This window comes from Natrix helvetica, assembly GCF_964273705.1.
Source record: "Natrix helvetica genome assembly, chromosome: 14".
Lineage (NCBI taxonomy): Eukaryota > Metazoa > Chordata > Lepidosauria > Squamata > Natricidae > Natrix > Natrix helvetica.
In genome coordinates, this window is record NC_138564.1 from 9,762,341 (window position 1) to 9,776,529 (window position 14,189).

General features: G+C 42.8%; 2 long non-coding RNA genes across 2 annotated transcripts in view; both read right to left on the reverse strand.

Annotated features, from left to right (window-relative positions):
• LOC309399284 overlaps window positions 1–14,189 on the reverse strand; it is a 667,582-nt gene that overhangs the window by 120,284 nt on the left and 533,109 nt on the right. The window lies entirely within an intron of this gene.
• The window catches only part of LOC309399285, a 29,762-nt gene continuing 23,488 nt past the window's right edge, over window positions 7,916–14,189 (reverse strand). Inside the window, exon 4 of the long non-coding RNA XR_014176492.1 lies at window positions 7,916–8,099. This is a non-coding gene — a long non-coding RNA (uncharacterized lncRNA). The remainder of the gene's footprint in view (window positions 8,100–14,189) is intronic.

A 14,189-nucleotide genomic window follows, 5' to 3' on the forward strand; every position in this document is an offset into this window, starting at 1 on the left:
GGTTAGCTCTCCATGAATTCGCAGAGCAAAATGGACATCGCCATTGGATTCGGAGCCCGTCGGTATGGTTAGGAGGGGGGACGCCTTTTGAGCCGGCCTTATGTACATTTCCTGGCAAAATACATGGGAAAATCCCATTGGGGAAAATTCCACTTAGGGTTAGGGTTAGCTCTCCATGAATTTGCAGAGCAAAATGGACATCGCCATTGGATTCGGAGCCCGTCGGTATGGTTAGGAGGGGGTACGCCTTTTGAGCCGGCCTTAAGTACATTTCCTGGCAAAATACATGGGAAAATCCCATTGGGGAAAATTCCACTTAGGGTTAGGGTTAGCTCTCCATGAATTCGGAATCAAAATCGACATCCCCATTGGATTCAGAGCACATGGGTATGTTTAGGCAGGCACTGACTTTTCGAGTCTTGCTTCTCTGCATTTCCTGGTAAAATACACGGAAAAGTCTCCTGGGGGGGGGGGGGGTGTAAATCCACTTAAGGTTAGACGTACATGGTCACTTCTAACTCTTGTTATTCTATTAAACATTGCCAAGGTTGGGAAACACTGTATTGGACAGTGAAGAGATTTCCAACCTTTGACCGGTAGAGGGCCCCCTTTCCCTACAAATCCAGGACACACACACACACACACACACACACACACACACACACACATCCTTCCCATCACCGTCCTTCCCTAAAATAAGTCACACACACACACACACACCGCCCCCAGGATCAACCAACCATGAATTATCAAAGAATGAAGGGTGGACTGGTTACATGACTTCCCCTCTAAAAGGCACACATCTACACCTTTTGAAGCATGTTACATATGAACTTGTGGGTGCTCCATGACTGGAGGCTTTCAAGAAGAAATACTGGACATCCATTGGTCCAGAATGGTATGTAACAGCCACAATATCCAGAGTGCTGAGCCATGCTTGGAAACCTTAAAGCTGGACATGATGGGCATTGGTCTGATGCAGTATAGCAGTGTTTTCCTTTTTTTTCTCTCCCTCCCTCCCTCTCTTCTCCTTCTCTCTCTCACTTTCTTCTCTCTCTCTCTCTCTCTCCTCTTTCTTCTCTCTCACTTTCTTCTCTCTCTTCTGCTTCTTTCTTCTTTCTCTTCTCTCTCTTCTCCCTCTCTTCTTTCTCTCTGTCCTCTTCTCTCTCTCTCTTTCTTCTCTCTTTCTCTTTTGCTTCTTTCTTCTTTCTCTCTGTCCTCTTTCTTCTCTGTCTCTCCCACCCTCTCTCCTCTCTCTCTTCTCTCTCTCTCCATTCTCTCTGTCCCCTTCCCTCTCACACACACTTTTGCTTCTTTCTTCTCTCCCTCTGTGTCCTCTTTCTTCTCTCCCTCCCTCCCTCTCTCCTCTCTTTTCTCTGTCCTCTTTCTTCTCTCTCACACTCACTTTCTTCTCTCTTTCTTGTTTTCCTCCCCCCTTCCCCCCCTTTCTCGTCGTCATCTTCTGGCTCTGGCTGAATCCCCCGGGGAGCCCCGTGGTTTCATTTAAGGAAAGCTGTTGATAATCAGCTGAATTGGGTTTTAATGGGGTGCGTGCCGTTAGGAGAGAAATCAAATCAGTGCCTAATTGTCATGCAGAAGACACAGATACAAGGAATTCGGAAGGGGCGGGTGGATGGGCGGGTTTGTGGTGGTACACAAAGGCATGAGAAACCCGCCTGGGAAACAGCAACCTGTCTCTGTAATGCAGGAGGCTTAGGAGGAGCCAAAGGGACGAATCCAGCAAACTGCCCTTCAAACACGCCGCCCCAGCTATTCAAAAGTCTCGTGAGCTGCAGAGAAATGAAAGCAGAAAATCTCCCTTAACTGATGTTATTTGTTAACCTGAAACCTCAGCAGGAAAGCAAGGGACTTTGCATCTTCCCCATCCGAAGCTATGCTACTGGGGAAGAGAAGAGGGCTAGTACTAGTAGCGCCAGAAAGAGTGAAGCTGTGTATGTATGGCGGTGAAGGTTGGACCATAAGGAAGGCTGAGCGCCAAAGAATTGAGGCCTTTGATCTCTGGTGCTGGAGAAGTCTCCCGCGAGTCCCTTGGACTGCAAGGCAATCAAACTAGCCAGTCCTAGAGGAGATCAACTCTGACTGCTCTTTAGAAGCCCAGATCTTGGCCACCTGATGAGAAGGAAGGACTCCCTGGAGAAGAGCCTCTTGCTGGGAACGATGGAGGGCAAAAGAAGAAGAAGGGGACGGCAGAGAAGGAGGTGGCTGGATGGAGTCACCGAAGCAGTCAGCATGAGTTTCAATGGACTCCAGAGGATGGTAGAGGACAGGAAGGCCTGGAGGAACGGTGTCCATGGGGTCACGATGGGCCAGACACTTCGCAACTAACAACAAATCCGAAGCTATATACATAGTCCTCGACTTACAACAGTTCATTTAGTGTCCATTCAATGGCACTGAACAAAGTGACTTTTTCATGCTTATGACCACGGCAATATTCCCATGGTAACGTGATGAAAATTCAGACGCTTGGCAACTGACTTGTATTTATGACGGTTGCAATGTTCTGGGGTCACGTGGTTGCCCTTTGCGAGCTTCTGACAAACAACGACAAACAGGAAAACGAAATTCACTTAACGGCCATGTTACTCACTTAACAACTGCAGCGATTCACTTAACACCTAGGGCAAGAAAGGTCGTAAAACGGGGCAAAGCTCACTTAATAAAGCTGGACTCACTTGGCCACAGAAATTTTGGGCTCACTGGTAGTCATAAGTTGAGGACCATCTATATTTAGAAGTGAATTAAAAACCAGGCCCTGTTGATTTGAAACAATATAATTTCAAAAGTTTGGTGGAATTTGGGATCTTTTTAAAAAAAAACACCCTCCATTTGAGAGATACAGTACTTGAGGAAATACTAATTCTTATTGAGGAGTTTTAAAACGGGATAAATGCAGAGCTCTGCCTTTTTAAGTGAACTTTGTCATTTGGACAGCCGCTGAGATGGTATCGCCCTCAATGCTTGAGCAGGGGGTTGGGCTAGAAGACCTCCAAGGTCCCTTTCAACTCTGATGATGTTCTACGTTCTCTGTTCGTTTGCCCTTTTCAGGCTAGACGATTGGAATTTAGTTCCTCTCAATTGCTCCCTTCTCTGAAATCTGCACTCAGAAAGGGGAAGAAGACTGTATAGAGAAAAGTACATATATAACAGAATAAGAGTTGGAAGGGACCTTGGAGATCTTCTAGTCCAACCCGCTGCTCAAGCAAGAAACCCATTTCAGACAGGTGGCTGTTCAGTCTTTTCTTTAAAACTTCCAGTGTTGGGGCATTCACAACTTCTGGAGGCAAACTGTTCCACTGATTAATTGTTCAACTGTCAGGAAATTTCTCCTCTGTTCTAAGTTGCTTCTCTCCTTGATTAGTTTCCACCCATTGCTTCTTGTTCTGCCCTCGGGTCTTTTGGAGAATAGCTTGACTCCCTCTTCTTTGGGGCAGCCCCTGAGATATTGGAAGACTGCTATCATGTCTCCCCTGGTCCTTCTTTTCATTAAACTAGACATACCCAGTTCCTGCAACTGTTCTTCATATGTTTTAGCCTGCAGTCCCCTCATCATCTTTGCTGCTCATCTCTGTATATAAACACCTGCCCATGTCCCCCCCCCCCCTAGATTTTTTTTTCTTTTTTAAATTGAAGGCTGTAGGAATTCAGAAGGGCCAGACTAATGGATTATCCAGGAAACCGACTAAACTAACATGATTCATCCACTCTCGGTGGTTGCGATGTGTGCATTTTTGTTTCAAAAATGTTTGGTTGTAGGTTCGGTGGGCAACGTGTTCAAAGAGCTATGAGTGACAGAAGATTAAAAAGAAGGGTGGGGGGAATAAAAAAAAGAAGAAGAAGATGCAATTTAATGCACATGCTGACTCTGTTGGGAGTAAATCACACACACACACACACACCTTCGCATTGGAACGGAGGAATTTCTGAGTAAACAGTAATAAACCTGAGTTCAGAGTCAACCAATATAGCAATTTTTTCCCAAAAGGTAGAAGGTATTTTGCTCTCATTTGTTTCCAGATTTAAAAAAAAAAGGATTTTGATTCGAGCTTTGTGAAGGGATGGTGTTGTTAGAAGGAGCTATAGATTTTGCAGCTGGAGTATTCCCTGGGGTGATTATCTTCTCCCTAAGCGGCTTTTTACTCTGTTTACATGATGACTTGGAGAATTAAATTGTGGTGAGACGGGGGGGGGGGGGGGGAGCTCTCTTTGTTCGGTTCTTCAGGCCATCCAAGTCCATGGGTGATACAGATGAAAATTTTGAAGAGTGCAAATGCAAAGGCGTGGATTTTAAGGGAGGAATCCACTTGGAGATGGGTCCAAACACGGAGGTCTTCAAAGAATCTTTGCAAATGAATTGAATACTGATGGTGGTTCGTTTATTCGTTTATCGCATTTGTATTCTCACAAGAGAGTGCCTTCCCCCCCTCAAACCTGGACTTTATTTCATGCAACTGATGGCTTCAGGGCATCTATGAGAAAGAACTGGATGATTCCTATTTTACAGATGGGAAAACTGACGTGAAATCTAGGTAGTTCTCGACATATGACCACAATGGAGCCCAACATTTCTGTTGCTGAGCGAGACACTTGCTAAATGAGTTTTGCTCCATTTTACGATCTTTCTTGCCACAGTTGTTAAATGAATCGCTGCAGCTGATTAGTGACCCGGTTGTTAAGTGAATCTGGCTTCCCCGTTGACTTTGCTTGTTGGAAAGTCGCAAAAGGGGATCACTTCTCTCTCTCTCTCTCTCTCTCTCTCTCTCTCTCTCTCTCTCTCTCTCACACACACACACACACACACACACACACACAGGGACACTGTAGTCATCATATATATGAGTTGGCTGCCAAGTGTCTGCATTTTCCTCACATGATCACGGGGATGCAGAAATCATGGTCGGAAGTGTGAAAAACGGCCGTAAGTCACTGTTTTCAGTGCTGTTGTAACTTTGAATCATCACTAAATGAACTATTATAAGTCGTGGACTATAGTTGTTGTGAAATCAGGTGGGATCAACAGAATCAGAGTCCATGGGAGCCGAGGGGCTCATAAATTCAAATAAATAAATTCAATAAACTCAAATAAACAAGGTAAGGATATCAAGCCTAATTTTCCTCACCAAGTTAGTCTCGGACTGGCCAGGATGCCCGTACAATCTTTTACCCTGCATTAAGCCATGATCAAGTCTGACACACCTCTTTAATGCTTATTGAATTAATTTGCAAAGTTTCTTTAAAAGCACCGTGTTTGGACACTTTTCCAAGCGGAAAAAGGAACAGGGGCCCTTTGCAACTTTTTCCCCTGGCATCTTAATGGAGAGTATCAAGCCTTACCAAGCTAAAATTAATCCTCGAAGAAGTCATTAATTAATCAGTGAAAATATTGCAGCCCCTCTTGAAATAAACGAGGGGGGGAAATAGCACCCGTTGTCAATTGCTTTATCCTGTGTCAACCAGCAGAGGGGGCACCTCTAATATATATCTTGCTGCCAGCATTCCTCTTACATCCTCTTTTATTTCGTCATATTTATTTTATTTATACTGCACGTTGCAGCATCGGATAAGTTATAGCAAACCCACCAAAAGAAGTTACATGCAAGTGTAAAAGATGCCGTTCATTTTTCTGCTAAGCAAGCCTATCCTTCTCCCTTGGCTGGAGGAAAAATCATAACAATATAAGGATGGCTTCAAGATGCAAACCATGGGCAGCTTGCCTGAGCTGTCACATCACGTGGTTTGCCTTAGTTTTGGTTTATGCAACTTGTTGACCTGGTTGGCAAACCCATTCTGGACAAACGTCTGTCCAGACTCTTCTTAAAAAGCCTCCAGTGATGAAGCACCCACAACAATGTTCCACTGGTTAATTCTTCTAATAGTCAGGGAATTCCTCCTTAGTTCTAGGTTGCTTCTCTCCATGATTAGTTTTCATCCTTTGCTTCTTGTCCTGCCTTCAGGTGCTTTGGGGAATAGCTTGACTCCCTCTTCTTTGGGGCAGCCCCTCAAATATTGGAAGACTGCTATTATGTCATCCCCCATCCCCTTATTTTAGTATATTTTAGCCTCCAGCCCTCCAATCATCTTTGTTGCTCTTCTCTGTACTCTTTCTAGAGTCTAAACTTCCTTTTTTTATATCGTGGCAACCAAAACTGGATGCAATATTTTAGTTCTATAATTCCAGGAGAATTATGAAGGTGGAAATTGGCCACTTTTATAGACCCCAGATCTCAGTCTGCATCCAGATCTGTGCACTGGAGCATTCCTGAAGAAGTGCAGCTGAAAAGCTTCTTCCCATCCTTTACTTCTTGCTGACTCTCTTATTTGTCTTTAAAAGCTTCCGTCTCTTCCCATTTGGAAATGCATCGGTTACTATAGAAACATCTTGCAACTGGTGTGGAACAAAATCTTCAGGAAGCTGGCAGTGTTGTCCAACGTCCCTGTTATATAAGGGCTGGAAATGTATGCCCCCAAACTGGTAAACAGTGGGGCTTTCAATGGGTATTTATAGCGGCCTCCGGTCGTGGCTGGTAATTATCTCTTAAACACGGGAGTAACACCCTGGGTGTCCTTCTAATCTCTCAAAAGCACCATTCGGTTTCAAAAGTCACCCGTGTCACGGTTGGACTGACCATCTGTGTGTCTTACCGCCGTTTTCTCCAGCGAGAAAGCAAAGAAGGGATACAATACAATACAATAGTAGAGTTGGAAGGGACCTTAGAGGTCTTCTAGTCCAACCCCCTGCCTAGACAAGAAACCCTATACCGTTTCAGACAGATGGCTATCCAACATCTTCTTAAAGACTTCCAGTGTTGGGGCATTCACAACTTCTGGAGGCAAGCTGTTCCACTGATTAATTGTTCTAACTGTCAGGAAATTTCTCCTCAGTTCTAAGTTGCTTCTCTCTTTGATTAGTTTCCACCCATTGCTTCTTGTTCTACCCTCAGGTGCTTTGGAGAATAGCTTGACTCCCTCTTCTTTGTGGCAACCCCTGAGATATTGGAAGACTGCTATCATGTCTCCCCTAGTCCTTCTTTCTATTAAACTAGACATACCCAGTTCCTGCAGCCGTTCTTCATATGTTTTAGTCTCCAGTCCCCTAATCATCTTTGTTGCTCTTCTCTGCACTCTTTCCAGAGTCTCCACATCTTTTTTATGGTGGTTTGGATGGTGGTTTAGAAAACCAGTGATGTCCAGGTCACCAAGAGGGAGAAGATAGAAGATAGAAGAATGATAGCAATTGCACTTAGGCCAGGAGTCAGCAACCAGTGGCTCCTTCGTCCCTCTGCTGCAGCTCCCTGTTGCTCAAAATATGTCACAACCAGCAATGTTGACACCCGCCAGCCTGTGATTTATCGAGCTTTTCGACCCCCCAGTAGGCCAACCATGGATAAATCCAAGAAAGGAAAAGTTTCCAAAGAAAACAGAACCTTTCGTTCAAATACATATGTTGGTTGTGGGGGCGCTCAGGAAATAGTCAGGCACGGGAAGGATTTTGTGTCTCCTGGTGTTTTCTTTTCTGTGGGAAACGGGTGCAAGTGGCTCTTTGAGTGTTTACGGTTGCCGACCCCTGAGTTAGACTTATATATGAGCCAGCTGTGTGCAGCAGCTGCCAAAAAAGCCAACACAGTTCTAGGCTGCATCAACAGAGGGATAGAATCAAGATCCCGTGACGTGTGTGTGTGTGTGTGTGTGTGTGTGTGTGTGTGTGTCTCACTCACTCACTCTGCAGATCTTTTAACTTTCCTGGCTTCAAGGATTTCAGATCTATTTGTTAATCATTTTATAAGTGCCCTTAATTGGTATTAGGTAGCTGCTTGTAATGGAATATCAGACAAAGAAGGAGCCTGGCAAATCTCCACGGAGAGGACATCTCGTGTCAATGGCCCTTTTCAGTGGCTAACAAGACCAGAATGCAAACTAAGGAAATATCTGCATGTTTCCATAATTTCCCTGGGCTGTGGAGGCGATTTCTTTCGGCACAGGATCAGAAGAGTGACGGATGTGTGAGCAGACAGCAAAAAGATCTTCCCAGCCCCTGCGATTCTCCCCACTTGCATTTTACAAACCAAAATGTTTGTCACCTGTGGAGGAGATGGACAGCACATAAATTCATTTATTCAATCAATCAGTCAGTCAGTCAGTCAGTCAGTCAGTCAACCAACCAACCAACCAACCAACCAACCAACCAACCAACCAACCAACCAACCGAAAAAGATTATGGCAGATTATGGGGACTTTATCTACTGCACAAGGCTGCTAAAAATCTTTCTTTCTTTTTTTCTTTCTCTTCATCTTTCATCTATCTATCTATCTATCTATCTATCTATCTATCTATCTATCATTGTCGATCTATTCTGTCTATCTATCTTTCTTTCTTCTATCTATTCTATCTATCTATCTATCTATCTATCTATCTATCTATCATTGTCTATCTATCTATCTATCTATCTATCATCTATCTATCTATCTATCTATCTATCTATCTATCTATCTATCTATCTATTTATCTATCTACCTATCATTGTCTATCTATTCTGTCTATCTATCATCTATCTATCTATCTATCTATCTATCTATCTATCTATCTATCTATCTATCTATCTATCTATCATTGTTTATCATTGTCTATCTATCTATCTATCTATCTATCTATCTATCTATCTATCTATCTATCTATCTATCTATCATTGTCTATCTATCTATCTATCTATCTATCTATCTATCTATCATCTATCTATCATCTATCTATCTATCTATCTATCTATCTATCTATCTATCTATCTATCTATCTATCTATCTATCTATCTATCTATCTATCTATCTATAGATTGTATGCTTCCTATGTTGCCAAAGCTAACTGTATTTGGCTTACAGAAATTGGATAAAATGCAGAATGAAACACTGAAACAATAAATTCAAAAATCCCATTAAATAAAACTAAGTAGGAGGGAGAGGTAGGGAGCAGAGTGAGGGTGGGGAGAAGGGGTGTTGCTCTTCCATCAGCCGCCTCCAATTAGATAGTCCTTGACTTACAGTAATTAATTTGGTAAGTTGCAATGTCCCTGATAAAAGTGACTTCTGGCTGTTTTTCACACTTACGACTGTAGCAATATCCCCAGGGTCACATGATCAAAATTAAGACGTTGTTAGCGGTCATAAGTGTGAAAAACAGTCATAAGTCACTTTTTTCAGTGCCTTTGTAATGGTTGCAAAGGAACGGTCGTACATACAAGAGAGAGCCACAAAAAGTTTGTACCTTTGCTAAAGTTGCAAGCATTTCATGGGCTTTGATTCCCTCGCTCTTTTCAAATTTTCCAACACTTCTCCACCAGAAGTGCGTATTTTGGCTACACTGGAGGCTTCCTTGCTTAAATACCCTGCAAAATGTTAATTTTATTGGTTGCCGACACCATGAAAATGGGAGGCTTTATTTCCCCCGCCGTGATAAATCTTGTGTCTGAGCTGGGCCAATGGAGCAATTTTATTTATTTTTCAATTCAAGGTGAGCTTACTTAATTTCACATTTTCAAACGGTGGTTCTTTTCTCAATTTTACAAGGAGGTGTGCCCACTCCGCTGAAGAAAAGAAAAGTCTTCGCTTTTATTTCTTCTTTAAATCAGCAAAGTTTATTCTCCCTTTCTTTTTCCCCCATCCTTTTTCCCCCATCCTTTTTTCTTTTCTTTCTGTATTTTTCTTTCTTTCTTTTTCTTTCCTTTTTTAAAGTATTGACTTTTGAAAGGAGTTGGAGGATTCCTGTGTTCACCAACATATTTTTACTGAGCTGAAAACTGTTGATTTAACAGCATGGTTTCTCTATGGAAGTCTGGCATACAATGTCAGATTTTGGCAACTAGAGCTAAGCCGCAGGCTAGAATTTGGGAGATTGTGAGTTCTAGTCCTTTCTTAGGCATGAAAACTGACTGGGTGACTCTGGGCCAGTCATTCTTTCACAACTTAATCCACAGGGGTGTTGTTGTGAGAAAATAGGAGGCGGAATACTATTATTAGGTGTGTTCACTTCCTTGAGTTATTTCAGTGGTGGGATTAATTTTTTTTTACTACTGGTTCTGTGGGCGTGGCTTGGTGGGTGTGGCAGGGGAAGGATAATGCAAAATCCCCATTTCCTCCCCATCAACTGGGACTCGGGAGGCAGAGAATAGATGGGGGCGGGGCCAGTCAGAGGTGGTATTTACCAGTTCTCTGAACTACTCAAAATTTCCACTACCAGTCCTCCAGAACTGGTCAGAACCTGCTGAATACCTCCTCTGAGTTATTTATAAAAAATAATAAAGGCAGGAGATGATAGATAGATAGATAGATAGATAGATAGATAGATAGATAGATAGATAGATAGATGATGGATGGATGATGGATGGACGGACAGACAGATAGGCAGACAGAGAGATAGATAGACAGATAGATAGATGGATGGATAGATAGATAGACAGACAGACAGACAGACAGACAGACAGATAGATAGATAGATGATAGATAGATAGATAGATGAGATAGATGAATGGATGGATGGATGGATGGACGGACCGACAGATAGATAGACGGATGGATGGATAGATGGATAGACAGACAGATGGATGAATAGATCCCATAGATAGATAGATAGACGGATGGATGGATAGACAGACAGACAGATAGACAGATAGTTGAGAGAGAAAACAGATAGCAGAGAGATAGAGAAAATATTGATAGAGAGAGAGTGAGATAAAACATGACAAAATTAATAAAAATAATAAAGGAAGGAGATTATAGATGATGGATGGATGGATGGATGGATGGATGGATGGACGGACGGAAGGACGGACGGACAGATACAATAGATGGATAGATGGATGGATGATAGGTTAGATAGATAGATAAGAAGGAGAGGGAGAGGAAGAGAGTTAAAAATATGACAAAATTGCTTGTCCTTATCTCCTTTTCCATATTGTGATATGGCTCGAAATCAGAATTCTTCTTTTTCCTGCAAATTTCACTTCCTGGGCATTCTTCTGTTCAAAGACGCCAACCAGCCTCATTTCTGGAAGTCCGCAGGGCGAAAGTTCCTCCTCCATGTTTATAGAATCAGATGTTCCACTGCTGACGTCCGGGTTGTCTCTCTGAAGCCGATCCAAAGGCTAGCGGGAGAAAACTGCGCAATCTTGCAGCGTAACCCAAAAAGTGTCTGTTGCAGTCAAACTGTTCCAGCCTGTGAATGAATGTGAATGTCTCTGTTTTCTCCATTTGAGTTGGGATAGCAAAGCTGCTTTGGTAACTCTAGGCAGCTTGTTGAGTGCCAAGGTAAATAATGAAAAAAAAAACCACCACTGCGCTTGCATGATTATTCTCATAATTTCCGGCTGCCCCAAGGCTGTAATAACTTACACACCCTATTTCCCAAATGTTTCTAATTTATTTTTCAGGAATCAAATTATCTTGTAATTCCCCTTGTGCTCTGCTCTTTTGAAAAAGAAAAAAGAAAAACCCCTCGTATCAGGAATCCAACCGGCGCACTGCAGGAGGCAAACAGTGGCTTTATTCTGTGCAGCGCCTAGCACTCTTCACTGAGATAAATCGTCTTCTCTAAATTCACAGGTGCTTCAGGCAAACAGACCTGTAGCCAGAAGCAGGCACCGAAAATTAAAAAAAAAAAGGTGGAATTTGCATGGCTTGCAAGATCCTAAAGTTTGCAAAGAAACTTCCTTTCCAAGCTTTCGAAAGGAGAAAGGACAGTCTTAAACGTTTAAGAATAGAAACTTGTCTGTGGTTCTGGCATACTGTTTTTCAGGCGTGGCAACTTTATGACATACGGCTGTCAACTCCCAGAATTCCCCTGCCAGCATGCTTTGGGATGAGTGGACTTCAACTCCCAGAATTCCCCTGCCAGCATGCTTTAAGCCATGTCGATTATTAAGAGGATCATCCTGTGATTGATTTTACGACCTTTTGGGGCAGTCGTTAAGCAAAACCATTGCCCGCAATGAACATTTTGTTGCTGAAAACAGGACATAAAATGTTGGCTTCCAGCAAAAAAAGAAACCCATCATACAAATGGAAATAAATTTGGCAGCTCTGCGGATGCGCACACTGGGAACAGGCTCATACTGTTCTTCTGCCTTGCTGATATCAGGCTCTGGAGGCAGCACAACACTACCAGATGGCCTTCACCCCCTCTCTGCCTCCAATGCAGAGCCCTTGTCCGAGCCTTCCCCAGACTCCAGGACTGGCCCATGTTCCTCCCCAACCTCCTCACTGTCTGAATCTGCTGCCAGCTCTGCCGGTTAACGGTGGACCACAACAGATTACCTGTTAAGTTAAAAGTTACTTGGGGGGGGGGGGGAAGACTCATGCAGTTGAAGTCCACTCTCTGCAATTCCATGAAAATCCTCTTGGATCCCCCTTGTAGCCCCTCTTCTCTCTCACCCCTTCGAGGGTGGGGGGGAATCCCCACCGTGATGTGCCAGAGTTTAATTTAGATTTTAGGGCCTCTTCCTTTCCTCTAAATATAGCGGCACTTAATTATTTAGAGGCTACCTTTTGTGGCTGAACGGCTTCTCTCACGGCGGCTGAGCTCTGAGACATGTTGGGCTTTTTAATAATTCATTTTTGTTTCGCAAGCAGGGAGCAAAATGTCTTGAAGGGAGGAGGGAAGGGAAAAAAACGGCAGAAGGACAGTCTTTGGGTCTGGCCTGGGGCAGACCGAATGCCGATAGATTTGCCTTCTCTCTCCGTGCTCTGATTTTGCCTGGCATCTCAATCTCTGCTGCTAATCAGATTTCCGTTGCAGATTTTGTTCTTGCTCCTGGGAGTAAATCTGGGCTCCTTTAATTGCTCCTTTTACACTGCTTAGGTGTTACTCTTGCTGGTAGAAAGGGACTCTTTGCCAATTCACTCTGCTTTTCTGAAGTCTCTTGTTCCCTATTTATTGTCTCTCTCTATATCTGTCTGTCTATCATTTTTCTCTTGTGCCCCCCCTCTCTCTTTCTCTCTCATTCTATCTACCTATTATTCTATGTCTACCTGTCTCTCCCTCTCTCTCTTCTAGCATCTATCTATATCTATCTATTTATATCTCTATATGTATCACCTATCTATTATCTGTTAATCATTTCTATCTCTCTATTATCTGTTCTGTATCTTTCTATCACCTATCTATTATCTATCAATCATCGCTATCTTTCTATTACCTACTGTATCTCTCTGTTATCTATCTTCTATCAATCATCTCTCTATCTCTGTTATCTATTATCTCTATCTATCTATCTATCATCTATCTATCTATCTATCTATCTATCTATCTATCTATCTATCTATCTATCTATCATCTATCTATCCATCCATCCACCCACCCACCTACCTAACTACCTACCTCTCATCTCTCATCTCTCTCTTATCTCTTATCTATCTGTCTATCTGTCTATACCTCATGACTCTCTCCATTCAACATTCCCTGCCTTCAGCTATCCATCCATCCATCCTGTTATTCTGTATTGCTCAATTAATCAATCAATCATATCAATTTATATGATTATTGCAGTCTTGACTCTCGGCCATCTTGCTAACCCTGGAGTGCTTGTTTGTGAGACCGTATCGGACTTTCTGTCTTTTATTAAAGATCACCTCCTCTTCCTCTTCTAGCAGCGATTCATAGACTATCCAACAGTTTCAAAACTGTCCTTCTGCTTGCTGAAAAGGGTATTCTTTTTAATGCAACCTGCCAGACTGAAAAGTTTCGTTTTCTAAGCATTATTTGAATCCTCGGCAGGGAATTCATTGTTAGATTTAAGATGGATTGTTGTACACGCCTATTTTTGTTTCTCGGTTTTGGTTCGCTCTTCTCCTTTTTCCTTCAGTTGCTATTTGCCGGCTTAAAGGCCATAATAAATTTTTTAAAAAATGAATTGAAAAGGGCCACACTCTGAATGGGGATAAGGTCAGAAGTTATTTGGGGAAAGGTTTTTTTTTTTAAGGGGAAAGAGATGCTTTGACATTTTCAAGACTGAAGGCTCATATTTCTCCCCCTACCCCAAAAAGCCACTTTCCCAATGTCCAAACTTGCAAAGAGCACAGAGTTTGGATGGATTCTGAGGACAAATCGACTGGCTTTGTAGTATACTTTTCTCCCCTGGATTACTTCAAAAAAGTAGCTGACCAGAGACAGACAGACAGACAGACAG